This window comes from Erithacus rubecula (assembly GCF_903797595.1).
Source record: "Erithacus rubecula genome assembly, chromosome: 22".
NCBI classification, from domain to species: Eukaryota; Metazoa; Chordata; class Aves; order Passeriformes; family Muscicapidae; genus Erithacus; species Erithacus rubecula.
This window is the reverse complement of record NC_136674.1, coordinates 7546398-7562119: the sequence shown is the minus strand read 5'-3', so window position 1 is coordinate 7562119 and position 15722 is coordinate 7546398. Positions and strand designations below refer to the sequence as shown.

General features: G+C 45.8%; 1 protein-coding gene across 3 annotated transcripts in view; it reads right to left on the bottom strand.

Annotated features, from left to right (window-relative positions):
* CLIP2 (CAP-Gly domain containing linker protein 2) overlaps positions 1–11536 on the bottom strand; it is a 78102-nt gene extending 66566 nt beyond the window's left edge. The window contains exon 1 of one of the 3 annotated variants that reach the window (XM_079324905.1): positions 11108–11536. The gene's annotated coding sequence lies outside the window, so the exon portion shown is untranslated. Of the gene's footprint in view, positions 1–2720; positions 2799–11107 lie in introns of those variants that run through there. The other 2 variants (XM_079324907.1, XM_079324906.1) reach the window with 2 other exon arrangements.
* Positions 11537–15722: the final 4186 nt, after the last annotated feature.

Below are 15722 nucleotides of genomic sequence, written 5' to 3'. Positions count from 1 at the left end.
AGAATCCTCCAACTTTGGCTGCTGCGAGAAGAAATTCAACAATTTCCCATCTGCTGTGCTCTGGGCTGCCACATGAACTCCTTTTCCCGGACACCATTTCCCTTTCCAGACCACTCTCTCAGCCTGTGGATTTTTCTTCCCGGGGAATTTTTGAGTTGTTTTGTGCTATTGTAGAAGGATAAATTTCTGGGGGTTCATATACAGCGTTTATTCAATCCTTTTCTGTACCTTGTGGGCAACCCCCCCACCTTTGTTTTTTTTTTTTATAAACCACTTTTGGGTTTTGTTTTTTTTTCCACTTTCATCCCCAGCATCAATTTCTCTCATTAGCAGAAAAATGAGGTACCGAAGCCCTTTTCTCTTTAGGGGAAACACTCACTCCAGAGTGTATTCTCCTGAAATTTCATCTCCAAAGCTGAGACAGGAACTGTTCTCAATTAATTACAGATGTACAGCCAAGAAATACTTTTCACCAGGAGCAATATATCTGGATATGCCTGGCAGGCATCATGAATAATTGCATCAGAGCAGCACACATTCAAAACAAACAACTGAAGGTGCTTAGAGTCAATTATTTCATAAATGTGAGAGAGAAATAACACAAACCAAGGACTTTTTAATTATCATACTGAGGGAAATCAATATTATTGTGTTGTCCAAAAGGTTAATGATAACAATGCTGAGAAGCAGGACAATACTTTTAAAAAATAATTTTGGACTTATACAAATAATCAATGATTTCAAAGACAACTTTTTTGATAGGAAAAGGTTAGCACAAGAAAGTCTCTGTTTTTATCTATTCCCATCTAAGACAACTTTTTGAGACTCAATTGCTTGTGCTGTTATTTAAACCCTATTCCATCTTTCCTTATGTTCATGCTACAGATGAGGAACACGAGGGTCTGGGATGCAGCACATTTGTAAATGGAATTTCAGCCCTTTCAGGGCTATCATATGGCTCAATGCACACAAAGACTCTTGCATTAACCTCCAAGATTTCTGGGTCTCATCCCCTGATCTGTGTCATTCTCCTCACAATCACTGGTTTCATTCCCTGCCTTCTGTCAGGGCCTCTGGGACCCTGGACAAGAGCAAACCTACCTTAGAACAGCCTGAGAGCCACCCCTGCTTCCCCTCTGAAAACACACAATTCAGCATCAGGCACTGCAAACCTTCAGAACAGTATGTGCAGCTCAACATCTCCCTGAAAATAAAATGCTACAGAATTTGATCCCCTGATCACTGGAGTTCTGCACTCACCTCAATGAGCACACAGAATAAAGGCAAAAAGCTTGCAGAGCCAAATCTGGTATTCCTTTATTAGGCCTTATATAAAACCTTTACTGGCCTAAAGATACTGATTTTTTTAAAGCTATTTTATTTCTTGTTCCTGAGCATTTGGTTGCATCCACTCCATATTTCCAAGCTTTTCTGCACCTTCCCCACTCCCAGTGAAATGACATTTTCATCTCCTGGAGTTCTTATTCCTGGATATATTACTGCCAAGTGTCCCATGCTAGGGACAAAAGCAAGTAAAGATTTGGTGCCCTAGGCTCACAACACAGACCATGCTGCAAAGATGGGTTAGGGATTTCAAGAAGAGAATTCTGCCTTGAAATCCAAATCCAGGGGCCAGACTGGAAGTGCTCAGGCTCGTGTGAAAGGGACAGGAAATGAATCCTATCAGAGACAGGATATGATAAGGCCAAACTGCAGCTTTGCTAATAGAGACAGATTGTGCTGAGAAGAAAAGGCAATTTTATCTTTTAATTCCTTAAGATGCTCCATCCTATCCAAGGTAATTGTGCCAACACCTTCTCACTTCTCTGAGGAGTTACTCCTGACAAGCCACCAGAAACTCATTTCTGAGGCACGTGGCAGATTAGGAGTAAATCCTTGCACTTAACTGAAGTATAGAGGAAATGAGAGACATTCATTTTTAATTAAGGTCAGACTTGTCTTCCAAGGAAACCTTTCCTTCTCCCATAGAGGGAATGGAGACAGAGTACTGCAGGAATGAAAGGAGCTTTCATACTCCTCATACTGCTTCCAGTTACATGTAGGGAAAAACAGGGAATACCCTCTGTCAGCCAGCAGGTTTTTTCTCTCTTGCAGTTAAGAATTCAAAGAGATTTTCAGCCATAAAACTCTGTTGTCACTACAGAGTTTCCCTGACAAGTGTGAAGTGCTGTTAACATTTAGAGAAGCCTTGCTAGTCTTCTTGCTCACTCAAGTTTTGTAATAATTAGCACAGAATGCCAAGGGAAAACCTAGAGGACTTTTATTTAAAAGCTCAGGTATTTTTAAAACTAATTCTAACATCTATAACAGACTAAACATCCTGTGATTTACATCTAAAGCAAGAGTTTTTAAAGGAGCAATGTGAAAAAAACCCTCCTACTGCACTCTAAAAACCACAATGCAAATCCTGAGGCAGAAATAAAAAGCCAAAGTACATTCAAGGAAGTCATTACATAACCTTTGGAGTAATTTATGGGCTGGATGAGCTTGTGCTACAGTAGATAACAAAAATTCTGTACTAATTGCAGAGCAAAGCTATCTCCAATTTGTGGGAAAAATCCTGGACATGTTCTTGGTTCTGCATGAGTTTCTGCTCCCTAGAGTTCAGCCCTGGGGGCAGGGGACAGTGTCCCTGCAGAGATTCATTAGGGCCATGACACCAAAGCTGCAGGCTCACATGGGAAGGGAACAGAATGTACACAGAGGTTTCACAGCTGGTGTCCTGCAGGTCAGCTCAGACTTGATTTATCACCACTCAATTCTATTAGAGATTTCTCTGCAATTCATGAGGCTTTGATAAAATCCAAGTTCCCTATTCACAGGAAGTGTTATTTGTCAAAAACAGCATCTGGAAGAGAAACACGAGGAGAGCAAGCCGAGTGCAGGAAACACAATGATACATGGCATGTATATTCCATGATAATGGTTTGGTGTTTTTCTACTGGAGAAACAATTTCTTTAATTAAATATGAGCTGTACACCAACCCAGCCATGCTATGCAGAGCTACAGAAGGATCTGCATTTTTGGAATGCAGAATTGGAATTTCCTAGCTTTTGACTGCTGATTTAGCATAGTACTAAAGTTTACACTGGCACTTCATCTGTTACTAACTGGAGTTCAGATTAATACATGTATTGTAATTTGTGCCCTTCTGCAATCTAGCCTCTGTTCTGAACTTTGATTATGAAACAAAACCAGGATCTGGGCCCCTTCTGTCCTGATTTTTCCCTTTTTATATAGGCCTTTATATAGGCTTAGCCTGTCTGATGGCACTGCAGTGACTGACACTTTAAACTTGCAGATGATTTGGTTAATAAGACTGGGATACAAAAAGTTTCTGGTGTACCTTGGGACAAACTCCTCACTGTGCTCCACTAATTCTGCCCAGTGCCTACACACACTCTCAAGAGCCCTAGGAAAAGGCACCATGTCCATGCAATCCTTTTTGTGATTTAGACCTGGCCATCCCAGCAGGAACCAACAGAAGCCTTGCCCTGGGCCACTGCTGGTGTTACATCTACTACAGAATCTCCTCAGAACAAGCCCAGTGCAACACCAAGGGAAACCTGACCCTGCCTCTCCACAAGCTGCCAAAACCTCAGGCAGGGATGCAGGATAGGAATATGTAACCCTGCCCCTGCTGCAGCCCCTTTCCATTAGTTATGAAACCACTGTACAAGATATTTCACTCCAGTTTCAGCCTTTGCTGCCCAGGAAACACCCCACCACTTGCCAGTGCAGATTTATCCAAGCCAACCTTCTGCCCACATTCCTCCTGTGCCCTTTGCACAACTCTGACACCCTCCCATTGTGCCCAGCTCCCAGAGACAGCTCTGCCCTTTTTCTGCCTTCTCTGTGCCATTCTGAGCAAGAAATGCTCTCTTTTGAGAATTCCAGAGATATGAGACTCACCAGTTCCCAGGTCATCTCAGCTGACCTTCTCCAAGCCTCCTCACTGAATTCAGTCTGCTCTAGGCATGGGAACCCAAAGTGCATGCTGCATCCCATGATGGGTCACCAGGCCAGGGGCAAACTATGCCAAATACTATGAGCTAATGTCATCTCATACCTTCAAACAAAGCAACTGCTCCCAAAAGTTCAAAGAACAGCTAACCCACCTTCACACTGTGAGTGTTAAGATACAACAGGAGGGAAGCTAAAAGGTAAATACAGACTATAATAGACCCAGGTGGGTTGGAAGGCACCTCTAAAGATCCAACCTCTAATCACCCCATAGCTAAGATACAGCACAGACAGCCAGGACTCCTGTGTCCTTCCACAGGCATCACTGATGTCCTTGCTACATACAGAGGATGGTAACAGCACCAACCTGTCAGCTGAGGGGGGCAGAGCAGCAGGATATACCTCTTGAAAGGTCTGAGATCACCAAACTAAAGAATCACCCTCCTCCTCCTCCCTGCTGATTCACCAGCCCAGACTCATCTTTCCATTTCAGCAGATGACCTCTGGGCTATGTGCATTCAGTTGCAGCTTTCTCCTGAGCCTCTCTACAAACACTGCAAGATCCACACAGCTCCCACCACAACCAGTGGTGCAGACAAGGAGAACAGTAATCTGAAGAGTTTGCTTTCAGTCAGTGTTTGTTAATCCTGGAGTTTCTTAATTTACCACCTGTAACTTCACTCATCTCACACAACAGGAGTTTGGATAGCTCATGGATCTTAAAGTACAAGAAGGAACACATCTCATTCAAATCACACCCCTGTCATATTCAAATTACATCCCTATCAATGACCAAAATCATAATTTTGGCAAATTATGATATTGACAGATAAGATCCAATTTGATCTGTTATCTCCTCCTGCCACACAGATCCTTTCCCCCCACACCCTGCCTTGCAAAATCCAATGTTTACTTTGGATTGCACCACATGGACCCCAACTCAAAGCCTCTGGGCACTAAGTGGCAGTGACACCAGAGATGGCTCCCTAGCATGTCCTACATAGGGAGGTTGGGGATTGCAGTGAGAAGATAAACCCCACCCTATGCAGTCAGATTGCACAGCAGGTGTGGAGACTGAACATGCCCACTCCAGCAGGATGTGTTGGGCTGGCAGGAATGAGAGGTTGCCACATCTGGGCCAGGCTGTCAATCCCAGCCTCCTTCCACAGCAGCAGAGACTCAGCAGGAGCTGGAGTGCTGCATGGCCTGGTTTCAACCAGCATTCAATCCAGACACTGCCATGCCCCTGAGAAGCACACACAGCAGTCCATGATGTGCAGATGCCAGCAGTCAAAAGGAAAGGGTCTGGATAGACAGAGCAGTGCTAAAAATACAATTTAATTGTTTGTATCTCTGGAGTAGGAGTGATGAACTCAGCCTGCAGCAGGTAGGCAGCACAGATGGATCAGCCCACCACACTCCTGGAGTAGCACAGCACTACATGTTCCAGCTGGAGCTTTGGAGTCACCAGGTGTCCCTGGCTGCTCCTTCACTTCTCACAGAAATGGCTGTTTGTGCCTGCACTAATGCAGGCAAAGCCACAGTCGTGATTTTGTACAGAGATCAAGATATCATCTCCTCTAGCCAAGCAAGTGCAGTGTCCTTAGAAAAAGCAGCTCCCTACATCACAATGCAGAGCAGTGGCACAACATCTCTAAGACAAACTGGTCATGTTTCAACCAAAAGGGAAGGACAAAAACTGAGTTGTCACTTGTAACAATGGCAATCAGAGCTGCCAGCACCCTCAGGCAGAGTGCATCATGGCACTCCATAAACCTGAATCATATGATCACCAAAAAGTACTATTTGACTTTGACATTTCCATGTAAGTGTGCTGGGAGTGCTCCTACACCTTCCCAGTGTGCTTTGGAGAGATTCAGAGATAAATAAAGGAATAGTGCTTGCAGATGTTTCAGAGACATCAAGACTAAGCTTGCATGAGGCATTGATATTGCCAGTAGTATTTACTAGAAATATACATAAATATTTGAACACATATAAACAAAGCTTTCCTATGGATGAGACTCAGCAAGTTCAAAAAGGTATTGCATAGGCCCCAGTAAAAGCCCACATAAACAGACACACAGAAGATGAAGAGTAAAAGGCAAACCATCCTTCCTCCAAAAGGATTTCTGTCTCACCAGTATATTATACACAGGCCTGCCTTTTTATGCCATATTTTTTATCATTAAATCTCCATTAGGGATGGCTGGTGGATGGGTCATCAGCTAAACATGCCAAACTTACCAGCTGGGAAACAAAAGTCCAGAGGGAAAAAAAAAAGGGCAGTTATCCAAGGTTGCAGACTGACCTGCTCCAATTTGCATAGTAAGGATTTCAGTTATAAAACAAATAGCTAAATGCTAAATATAGCCAAGGAGGAGGCTTTATTCACCAGGGCCAGCTTCATGCTGATAGGAGCCAGAGAGATAGCACAGTACATAATATACAACAGCCAAATATGAGGCTACAAACACAACTGGAGAGGCCTCTTTTTCTAGGGAGGTTTGTTCCACAGCCAGGACAGTCCCTGCATCCAGGGGAGGCACTTGCAGGTCATGAGTGTGAGTGTTCACAAAGGATGGGAAAGTGCTGCTGGTTTCAACAGGCAGCTGCTTTTTGTGCCTGTCAGGTTACTGAAAAGTTTCCAGCACTAATTACAGGGGACAGAAGTTGTCAAAGCATGATGCAACAGATAAATGGGGGGGGAATATGCCAAAGGAAGAAAAAGAACAGATCAGCCAGAGAAATCCTTTGTCAGTGACTATATCAGGAGCTGGTGCCTCAGGCTGGAAGCCTTCCCTGCCCCAGCAGAGGATGTGCTGCAAAGTTCATGCTGCAAAAGAAATTGTGTTGGTTTTTATCAGTCAAACACCTTTGTCCTTTGTACAGAAACATGCAGATAGGCAAAGTGACAATGACAACAACAAAACAAAAGGGAAACATGCACTACAGAAAAGAGTTCAAACTGAGCCAGACTGCCCAGAGAGGCTGTGCAAATTCCTTCATTGCTACAGTATTCTTTGTAAAATAAAAATCTCCCAACCTCTGTCTTGAATGACAGATGAAGACAGATCCAATCTGGAACAGACAGGTGGATCAGATGATTTCTTGAAGTTTCTGTGAAACCTTTCCAGTGTAACCAATATCCACGTGGTCTTTACTACACTATGCAAGTTATTCAGTAAAATAAAACAGAATTAATTTCGACCAAGAGCTCTGGCATAGGCAATACAATTTAATTTGTATCATCTTTTTAAAGGAAGCATGTGTGATAGCACAGGAAAGTGATTTATAAGGAGCAAAAAGGTATTTAAGAGCTCCAAGATGCACATACCAAACATCCCCATAGCATTTCATTCACAAACCTCAGAGGAGGTCAGAATTACAGCACCCCTTTTGTACCTGGGAGAAACAGAGAGAAAGAAACTATTTTCCCAAGACTTCTGCAAAAACAGTGGCAGAGATGGCACCACTATCTCCTTGAATATCTAACCCATCAAAGCACTTGGAAAATCCTTCTGAAGTGTTTATTTTATAGACCCACAGTATAAATATTTTCAAAAATAATCATTTGGCTTTCACAGGCACAAACAGAGTTATTATCAAGGGAGTTAACAGAAGAATTCAGAGCATAAACTCTCAAAATAAACCAAAGTTTAGATTCTCTTTGTGCTTCAGCAGACTGGGATGAGGAGATGGAGACTTCATGACAGGCTCAGAAACTGCAACATGGAATTTTGCCAGTCTGTGCCACATTCCTCTGCAACTATGCAGGTGAGTGCTCAATACAAGAAAACAAATGAAATTAAAATATCACAATTTCAGTGCCAGTTCAAGTCAGCATCATATTTAGTTCCATCATTCTGAAGGAAAAAAAACCCACACCAACCAAAAGGAACAAAAATATGACAAAGTTGGCTTTATTTCCTCACACATCTTTCTTTGCTTATACTGCATCTGAACCAAGCATGGCTGTTTTAGAGACACAGTTTCACTTATTTAGACTGGGATAATAAAAAACTGTACCAGTGTACAGGAATGATTTCCCAAAAGTCTGATGTAGAAACACTGTCAGGTTGCTGTAGGTATTATTTAAAAGAGGTTTCGAGGGGATGTTTTGTTTTTTTTTCAGGAATAGCAGAAAGTATCAGTCACATGTAACAAAGTAATTTTTCCACAACATGAGCTACTGCACAATCATGTAAGAGCAAGAAATCAAATCCAGCTATGAGGGAAATGATTTTGCTTTGTCCTGTTCAGCATCAACACTCAACAGAGCACACAGGCTGCTCTCAGCAGAACAGGGAAAGGCTCCAAGAGCACGGGGGTGCTGCAGAAAGGGACTTTGTGCAGTGATACACTGAGAATTCTGTGTGTCTCCATCACTGTCAGCCATGCAAACAAGAGCTTCCATGTGGGAGAAGATGGGAAGGACCCACATGGAGAAGACAGGAATAGAGCAGGACACCAGAAAGACCAAGGCCAATTCCTTACTCTAACCTGGGCTTCCAGAGTGGGCATGGACAGTTTGTCTTTGGTCAGCAACTTAGTGTGGCTGTTTTAAACCACTGACCAGTAAAACAAAGCCCAAGTTAGGCTGGAGTCTGACATCACCAGTACTATCAAACAAGGTGTTCTCCCTGGATAAGACCTGAAATTCTACCATAAACACCATAAGAACAGTGATACAAACAACAGAGATTGATTACTGGGGGCATTTAAGTCAGCAACAGAGGAAAAAATAGTGCTCTCAACCCATATCAGCAACTTCCTTGGTCCTTCTTGAGCCTTTGGAAGATGGAGAGGAAAAGAGTCATAAGATATTTATAAAAGGCATCCATGAAAAAATAGATCTCTCTATAAATATCTACAGATATCTCTATAGATAAGTGCACACCATTGTCTAACACAGGCAGTCACATTCAGGTCTAGCTACCCATACCTGGGCTTTCCCAGAGCTTTAAAAGTATCTAAAACTTGCCATGCATTGTGTACTCTCTGCAAAGTGGTACCAACACTGGGGTGTGGAACTATATATTGTCTCCTGTCTTCACCAGAATTGTAAAACACCCTCAAAAAAAAAAAAAAAAAAAAAAAAAAAAAAAAAAAAAAAAAAGTATTTCCCTAAGTATCATGGACAGAGGCAGCATTTTGATAAATAAAACCAACAGCCTCAATCAGGAGGTGGAACACATGCCTTGTTCCATTTTAACCACCCAGCAATACAACAGAAGAATCTGGATGTCCTTACAGCACCACATCCCTTGGTAGCAGAAAACCCCCTCTGTGTTCTCCATCACTTCTTCTGCCAAATCAAAAAAGCACAAGTGGGGATAAAGAGGAAACACACCAGGAAGAGCTCCTTGCTAGAGTAGATTATGGCAGCCTCCAAGCCTTAGCCCCAGTGGATAATCCCACCCATACTGATCCTAAGAGCATCTCCTGAAAAAACCACAAGGTTTCCCTTAAGTGAGGGCAGCCCCACACAAGTGTTCCTGAGATAGGCTCCAGCACAGCTTCTCCCTGCTGTGCTGCAGTGGCTGGTGCTAATGTTGTCACTTGTGCCATGTCTCAGAGCTGAGCCTTTGAAGTCCTGTACTCCCAGAGATTTCTGGTAGGCAGTGACAACTTTTGTGAGAACACAGACGTTTGAGCAGACTCCCTCCTTCCTAATCTCTGGCAGGCTCTAACAGCAGGCAGTAATTTCTTAAAATTTCTTAAAATCTCAGACCCAACTTTAAGATCAGGAGCTGCACTATGTTGCCAAGCATCACCACACCAGCAATGACAGACCTGTGCTGATTAACAGGGCTCTCTTGGAGCACTTATGGGGAGAGGAATGGTGTTAGCAGGCAGCTGGGCAGAGGCCAGCAAGCCTAGCCAGGCACCCCAAATTTATCTCTGTCCACATACAGACCAGTTCTTGAGTTGCAAGTCACCTTGCTGACTTCTAGCCAGCAGTAAGGGATGGACTGGTAAAACTTGACATCCATTCCAGCAGGATGAGTTTCTGAGACAAGGTTTGTAGGCCTGAGAGATGATGCTCGACAGAGCAGCAAATAACACTCGGTGCTGACACAGTGCTTTGTCTCCCAGCGCTTCCAAACGCTGCTGCAGCCTGCCTGGATGCTGTACAGATAACAGCTCATGCCTCTGCCTCCATCCCTGGATGCTGCCCCAAACACCCTTTGCTGTTTCGTGGCAGGAGATGAGAGGGGCAGACTCTGCTGCATCTGCCTGGCTGCTCACAGCTGAGCACCGTGCCAGCAGCTCAGCCCGGGCCTTCCTCAGCAGCACATCTTGCAACAGACAAAAACACACAGCAGATCCTGCAGGATGTGGTTAATGTCCAGATCTGGATCGTTAACCAAGAAAACCCGAGCGAGGACACTGAGCCTAGCAAACAGTCAAGCTTCCCAAAGACAAAAGACAATTTTCCACCCATTTCCAACCCAAAACTCGCTCGGAACCGAGACACGGATGCTGACACCCACTCCCACCTCCGTCTCCATGGCATCAGGCCGCTGCCTCTCTGGCCGCTCCACCGCGCTGTGCCGTGTCCCAGGAGCAGCGGCAGCGCCCGCCCCGCAGCCTGGCGGGCTCCTCTCTGGGTGAGCACCCCGCAGCCCCGCACCCTGCCGGGCTCCTCTCTGTGTGAGCACCCCGCACCGTGCCGGGCTCCTCTCTGTGTGAGCACCCCGCACCCTGGCGGGCTCCTCTCTGTGTGAGCACCCCGCACCCCTCCTGGCCGGGTGAGCACCCCGCAGCCCCGCACCCCGCCGGGCTCCTCTCTGGGTGAGCACCCCGCACCCCGCCGGGCTCCTCTCTGGGTGAGCACCCCGCAGCCCCGCATCCTGCCGGGCTCCTGGCCGGGTGAGCACCCCGAACCCCTCCTCGCCGGGTGCCGCCGCTGCCCGGCCGAGGAACCCCGCCGGGATGCCGGCCCGCCGAGGATGCTCGCTGCCTTTCCCAGCCCAAGGACAATGCGCGGGGCCGAGACGCCCATCGGTGCGAGCGGCGCATCCCCGCTGCCCGCGCTCCTCCCGCACCTTCTCCGTCCATCCCTCCTTTGTTGCGGCGCTGGCCGGGCGCTGCCGGCCCTCCCGCCGCCCCACTCACCCTGAGCTGCCCGGCGGAGCGGGGCAGGGGCTCGCTGGCAGCGCAGGATGCCAGCCCGGCCGGCAGCCGCCCTGCCACTCCCTGCGCGGCCGGGAGGAGGGATCTGGGCGGCGGCTCGGAGCGGCGGGGGCGGAGGAGGATGCGGGGCCGGCACCGCCACTCCCTCCGGCCCTCCCGGCTCACGGCTGGGCCCGCTCGAACAAAGGGGCCGGTCCGGGCTGCACCGCGCCGAAATCTTCCTGGTTGCCGGGCCCTGGCGCCTCCCGAAAGCGGGTGGGAGGGTGGAAAGGCAGCGCCGAGGCTCCTCCTGGCTGCCCGCAGCCTCGAGCGCCCCTGCCCTAAAGCCCGGAATAATCCTGAAATCACCTTTTGCTCTGCCTCCCTCCCCGCGGCACTGGGAAGGAGGAGCTCTCTAGGCACACCTGAATTTAGGTGGCAGCGGTTTTGATTGATACGAGAAGGGAAGGGCAGGAGGAGCTGGCCATCCTTTCAGTAAAAAAGGAGACTCCTAATTAGCCGGGATTTAACGGGGAACGCAGCAAAGAGGACACACCTGCAGCCTTGGGAACTCGTTCATTCAAAGCAAGGATGACCAGGCTGAGGTGGTGACCATCACTTGGCCTTCAGCACTTCATTCTGTTCCCTCCCAGAGCCCTGCCTGGGCTGACATTGCACGGAGATACAACGGAGCAATCCACAGAATCATTTAGGTTGGAAAAGCCCTTTACGCTCATCGAGTCCAAACATTCCCCTAGCACTGACAGCATTAATCCACGCCCTCAAGTGTTAATTCTACACATCTGTTAAACCCCTCCAGGGATTGTGACTCCATCATTGCCCTAAGCAGCCTGTGCCAGGGCTTCACGGCCCTTTTGGAGAGGAAATTTTCCACAATATCCAATCCAAACCTCCCCTGGTGCCACTAGAGGCCTTTTTCTCTTGTCCTGTCCCTGTTCCCTAGGAACAGAGCCTAACCTGCACCTGGCTGCACCCTCCTGTCAGAGAGCTGTGGGGAGTGAGAAGGTCCCCCCTGAACCTCTTTTTCTCCAGGAAAAGAAGCACCCCCAGCTCCCTCAGCCACTCCTCATCAGACCTGTGCACCAGCCACTTTCCAGCTCTGCTGCCTTTCTCTGTGCATGTCCCAGCACCTTCCTAGTGCCTGTGCCCTGAAACTGCATCCCTAATTTAGACAGGAGTGGAGGTGCTTTGCACAAGGGCTGTAACTCTACTCAGTATACTTCACCACCTCTACAGACACCCCACATCACCCAAGGGGCAGCCCAGGATATTTTGCACATCAGATGCTGGTGGAAGGCCCCAGGGTATACAGAAACAGAGTGGGCTCCCACCCACCAGCAATCCTGAGATTTGTTGCTGTGATGCTGCTCTGTTTTGCCTGTGGGAACCCAAAAAAGCAGAGGAGAGATAGAAATGAAGGAGGTGCAGGCACCAAAGCAGAGGAGAACAGAGCTGAGATCAAATGAGCATCATCCAGAATATGAGATTTGACAGTCCTGGCTTTAGCAAGATGATCCAGTCCCAGGAGGCAGCTGTAAGCATCCTCATTTTTCATCTTGCAGAGGGGAAGCCAAAGTAAGAAGTGAAATGGCTGATCCAAGCCAAAAATAGAACCTGAAGCACCTGACTTCAACGCCTCTGCTTCAACTGCTAGTTCGCTGTGTTTCCCTGACATTTCCCTATATCCAAGCTCAAGTCATTGCTTTGAGGTTCTGTATACAAGATTTTTTGTCTCCTCTCCAATCTATAGTTGCCTAGGGAGACAGTATGGTGCCAGGAGAAGAGCAAGATGAGAAGGTGGCTATTGAATCAGGCTTGGACTCCAACAGGACTTCTTGCTTCTCCATCCACCTCCATGCCTGATTTGCCAGCTCAGTCAGTCCCTATCCTTACATCCAAGACTCTTTCCTTATCCAAGTGGTGGTAGAGCAATGATGGTGGGCTCCCTTTGTGAGACTAGTAAAAAGCATTACATGCAGACACACATTTGGTAAGGAGGAGTGTAAATTTAAAGCAGTTCTGGAAAAAAAAATCCTCTTTAATATTTTCAGGTGCTTCAGGGTAGGATTTCAAATCAGGAATTGCTTAGAAGTTAAACCTCATTTTTTGATCAAATGTACAATTTTATGCTTAACCTTATATACACTAATTTGTTCTTAGCACAAATAACTTCCACAAAAAATTTAAATTACAGCCCCATGTCTACATGATGACAAAGAAGGTCAGCAGGTCTGGGAGGAGAATCAAGCCCACTGGCTTCAATATGATGAAACTAGAAAAAAGTTCACAGCTCTTATAGTCATTTCCTTGAATCATTTTGACAAATCTGCCTCTCTGATTAACTTTCTCAGGGGAATTTCCAGGGAGAGCAAGAAGGATCATCCAGGGACAGAGCTCTGGCAGTGATGTGGCTGAAGTGCCTATAGACTTGGATTTGTGTCTTCTATCAAGTGCTCTCCCACAAAGCTGTTGCTCAGCTTTTGTTGTACCTGCTTGTCACAAAGCTTCAGGATGACTATAAATGTTGAAATGCCATCATCCCACAGACACTACTATTTCCCAAGAACCATTTGTTTATTCACAGGGGCTTGTGTGCAGGCAGAGAACCCTGCACTAATGTCCCAGACATGGGAGGGCAGAGGAAACACTGAAGTTTCAGCCTATGAAGATGTGAGGACTTGTTAATGTTAGACAGGTGAGCAGAATAATGACTTTAATTAAACCATTATGTTTAGACAGCTGGTAGCTTATCTCTGACATCTCTGGGCTATCACATTTGCCTGATAATACTCTCTACTACCCTCTTGTTTTCTATTATATGATATATATCATGTTTTGAAAAGTGGCTTCTCACTAGGCAAAATTGTCTCCACTTGACTAATCCATTACTGTGATTTGACAAGTATTTTTATTAGCTGTTGGGATCTCTAAAAAACTTCACTGCTGTTTTCTTTTAAATTATTCTGACAAACAGAAGCATTGCACAGACAATATAATGTAAAAATACTCATGCCTGCATCTAGGGAAACAAAAGAAGCAAACATTTTATGTTTTGCTATTATCTATATTGTTTAAATAAACACAGCCAAAATGTTCAAGTACCTTTCCATCTTATTCACCAGCATCAGGAGATAAAGAACCTCTCTGCAAAGAGCTGATGAGACACTCAACTTGTCACATCCCAGTAAGTTACCTACCCTAATGCCCCAATCCACTTGTTCCCCCAAGGCAGCAACTTTTAAAACATGACAGTTCATATAAAGGCCACCTGAAGGGGTGACATCAAGACCCCAAGTACCAACAAGGGCTTCAGAGTTAAATCCCTTCATTCTTTTCCCTACCACAGGCCTAGAAATCCCTGCCTATGTACTGTGGGAACTGAGTGGTGGCAGAAACTGTATTTGAAAATATTGCACAACTTCATTACTGTCAACTTTCAGTTATGTGATTTCCAATGCCTCAAAGGTGCAGTCACAATGACAGCATAAGCTCCTGCTGCTCATTCAGGCTGCACTATAAAGAGCCTGCTGCATCTGGGGGCAGAACACGAAATTCCAGCATTGGTGGGAGGAACAAGATTAAAGCAGTGATCTAAAAAAAAGCTGGTTTTTTCCTTTGATTACACAGCTGCTGAAAGACCTTGTTATCTTGAGGATCAGTGGCTGCTTTAGGCCTTACTCATTCTAGGCCAAGACTAAAGTTCAGAAACTCCTTATAAACAGTCTTTAAATTAAAATTAAGGTCTTGCATGGTTGCAATGACTCAGCCAAGTGGCAACATTTTCAGGCATTTGTTATCTGACCCAGAGCCACCACAAAGCCTCTAATACCCAGCAGATTCTGTTGTATCTAGATAGGTGAGAAAACCTCTCATCTTCAGACATTTATTTGCAAGCCAACTGTCTAGGCTTTCTATATAATATAAGTGCAGAGGAACAGGCACTGGGTAGAACTGCCCTCATCATACTGCAGACACCTGAAATGGATGAATTGCTCTCTAACGATGCTCCCTTCCATCCATTAATTAAAGAGATATCTGAGAACCAGCCAAATGAGATGTTTAAAGGGAAGTGATGAGAATCCCACTCATCTCCCTTCCAGAAACACTCAGCACAGCTGATGGTGCTTATTTGGGTACACACAGCTCAGATGTGTGTGCTGGGTGCACTCTTGTCTGAAGGCCTCACTTTGTTCTGTTTCACTGGAAGAAATGAGACTGTTGGCCAGGATTCAACATGGGCAAGATTTGGCTCCAGGACCCTTTAGGGGAGCACATGTGGCTTGTGCAGTGTCCTGGAAAGTGCTTTGTGAAAGGCTTTCTACCAGCTGACTTCTGTGAAATATTCCTCTATATTTCTTTACATAAAAGGAAGTGTGGGTAGAAATATGTTGAAGGATCATGGCAGTTTGCATTAATTATGAAGATCAAGAAGAGCTCTTACTGCTTTTTCAGTGTATTTCCTATACTGAAATCAGTGCATTAGCTGTTACCTAAACTCCAACCATCAGTATAATTTAATCATTAGCACAGTCTAGTTCCTGTTGTTCTACATTTTAAAAATAAACTACCTTGCTTCAGTACCAATGATTCCAAGGAA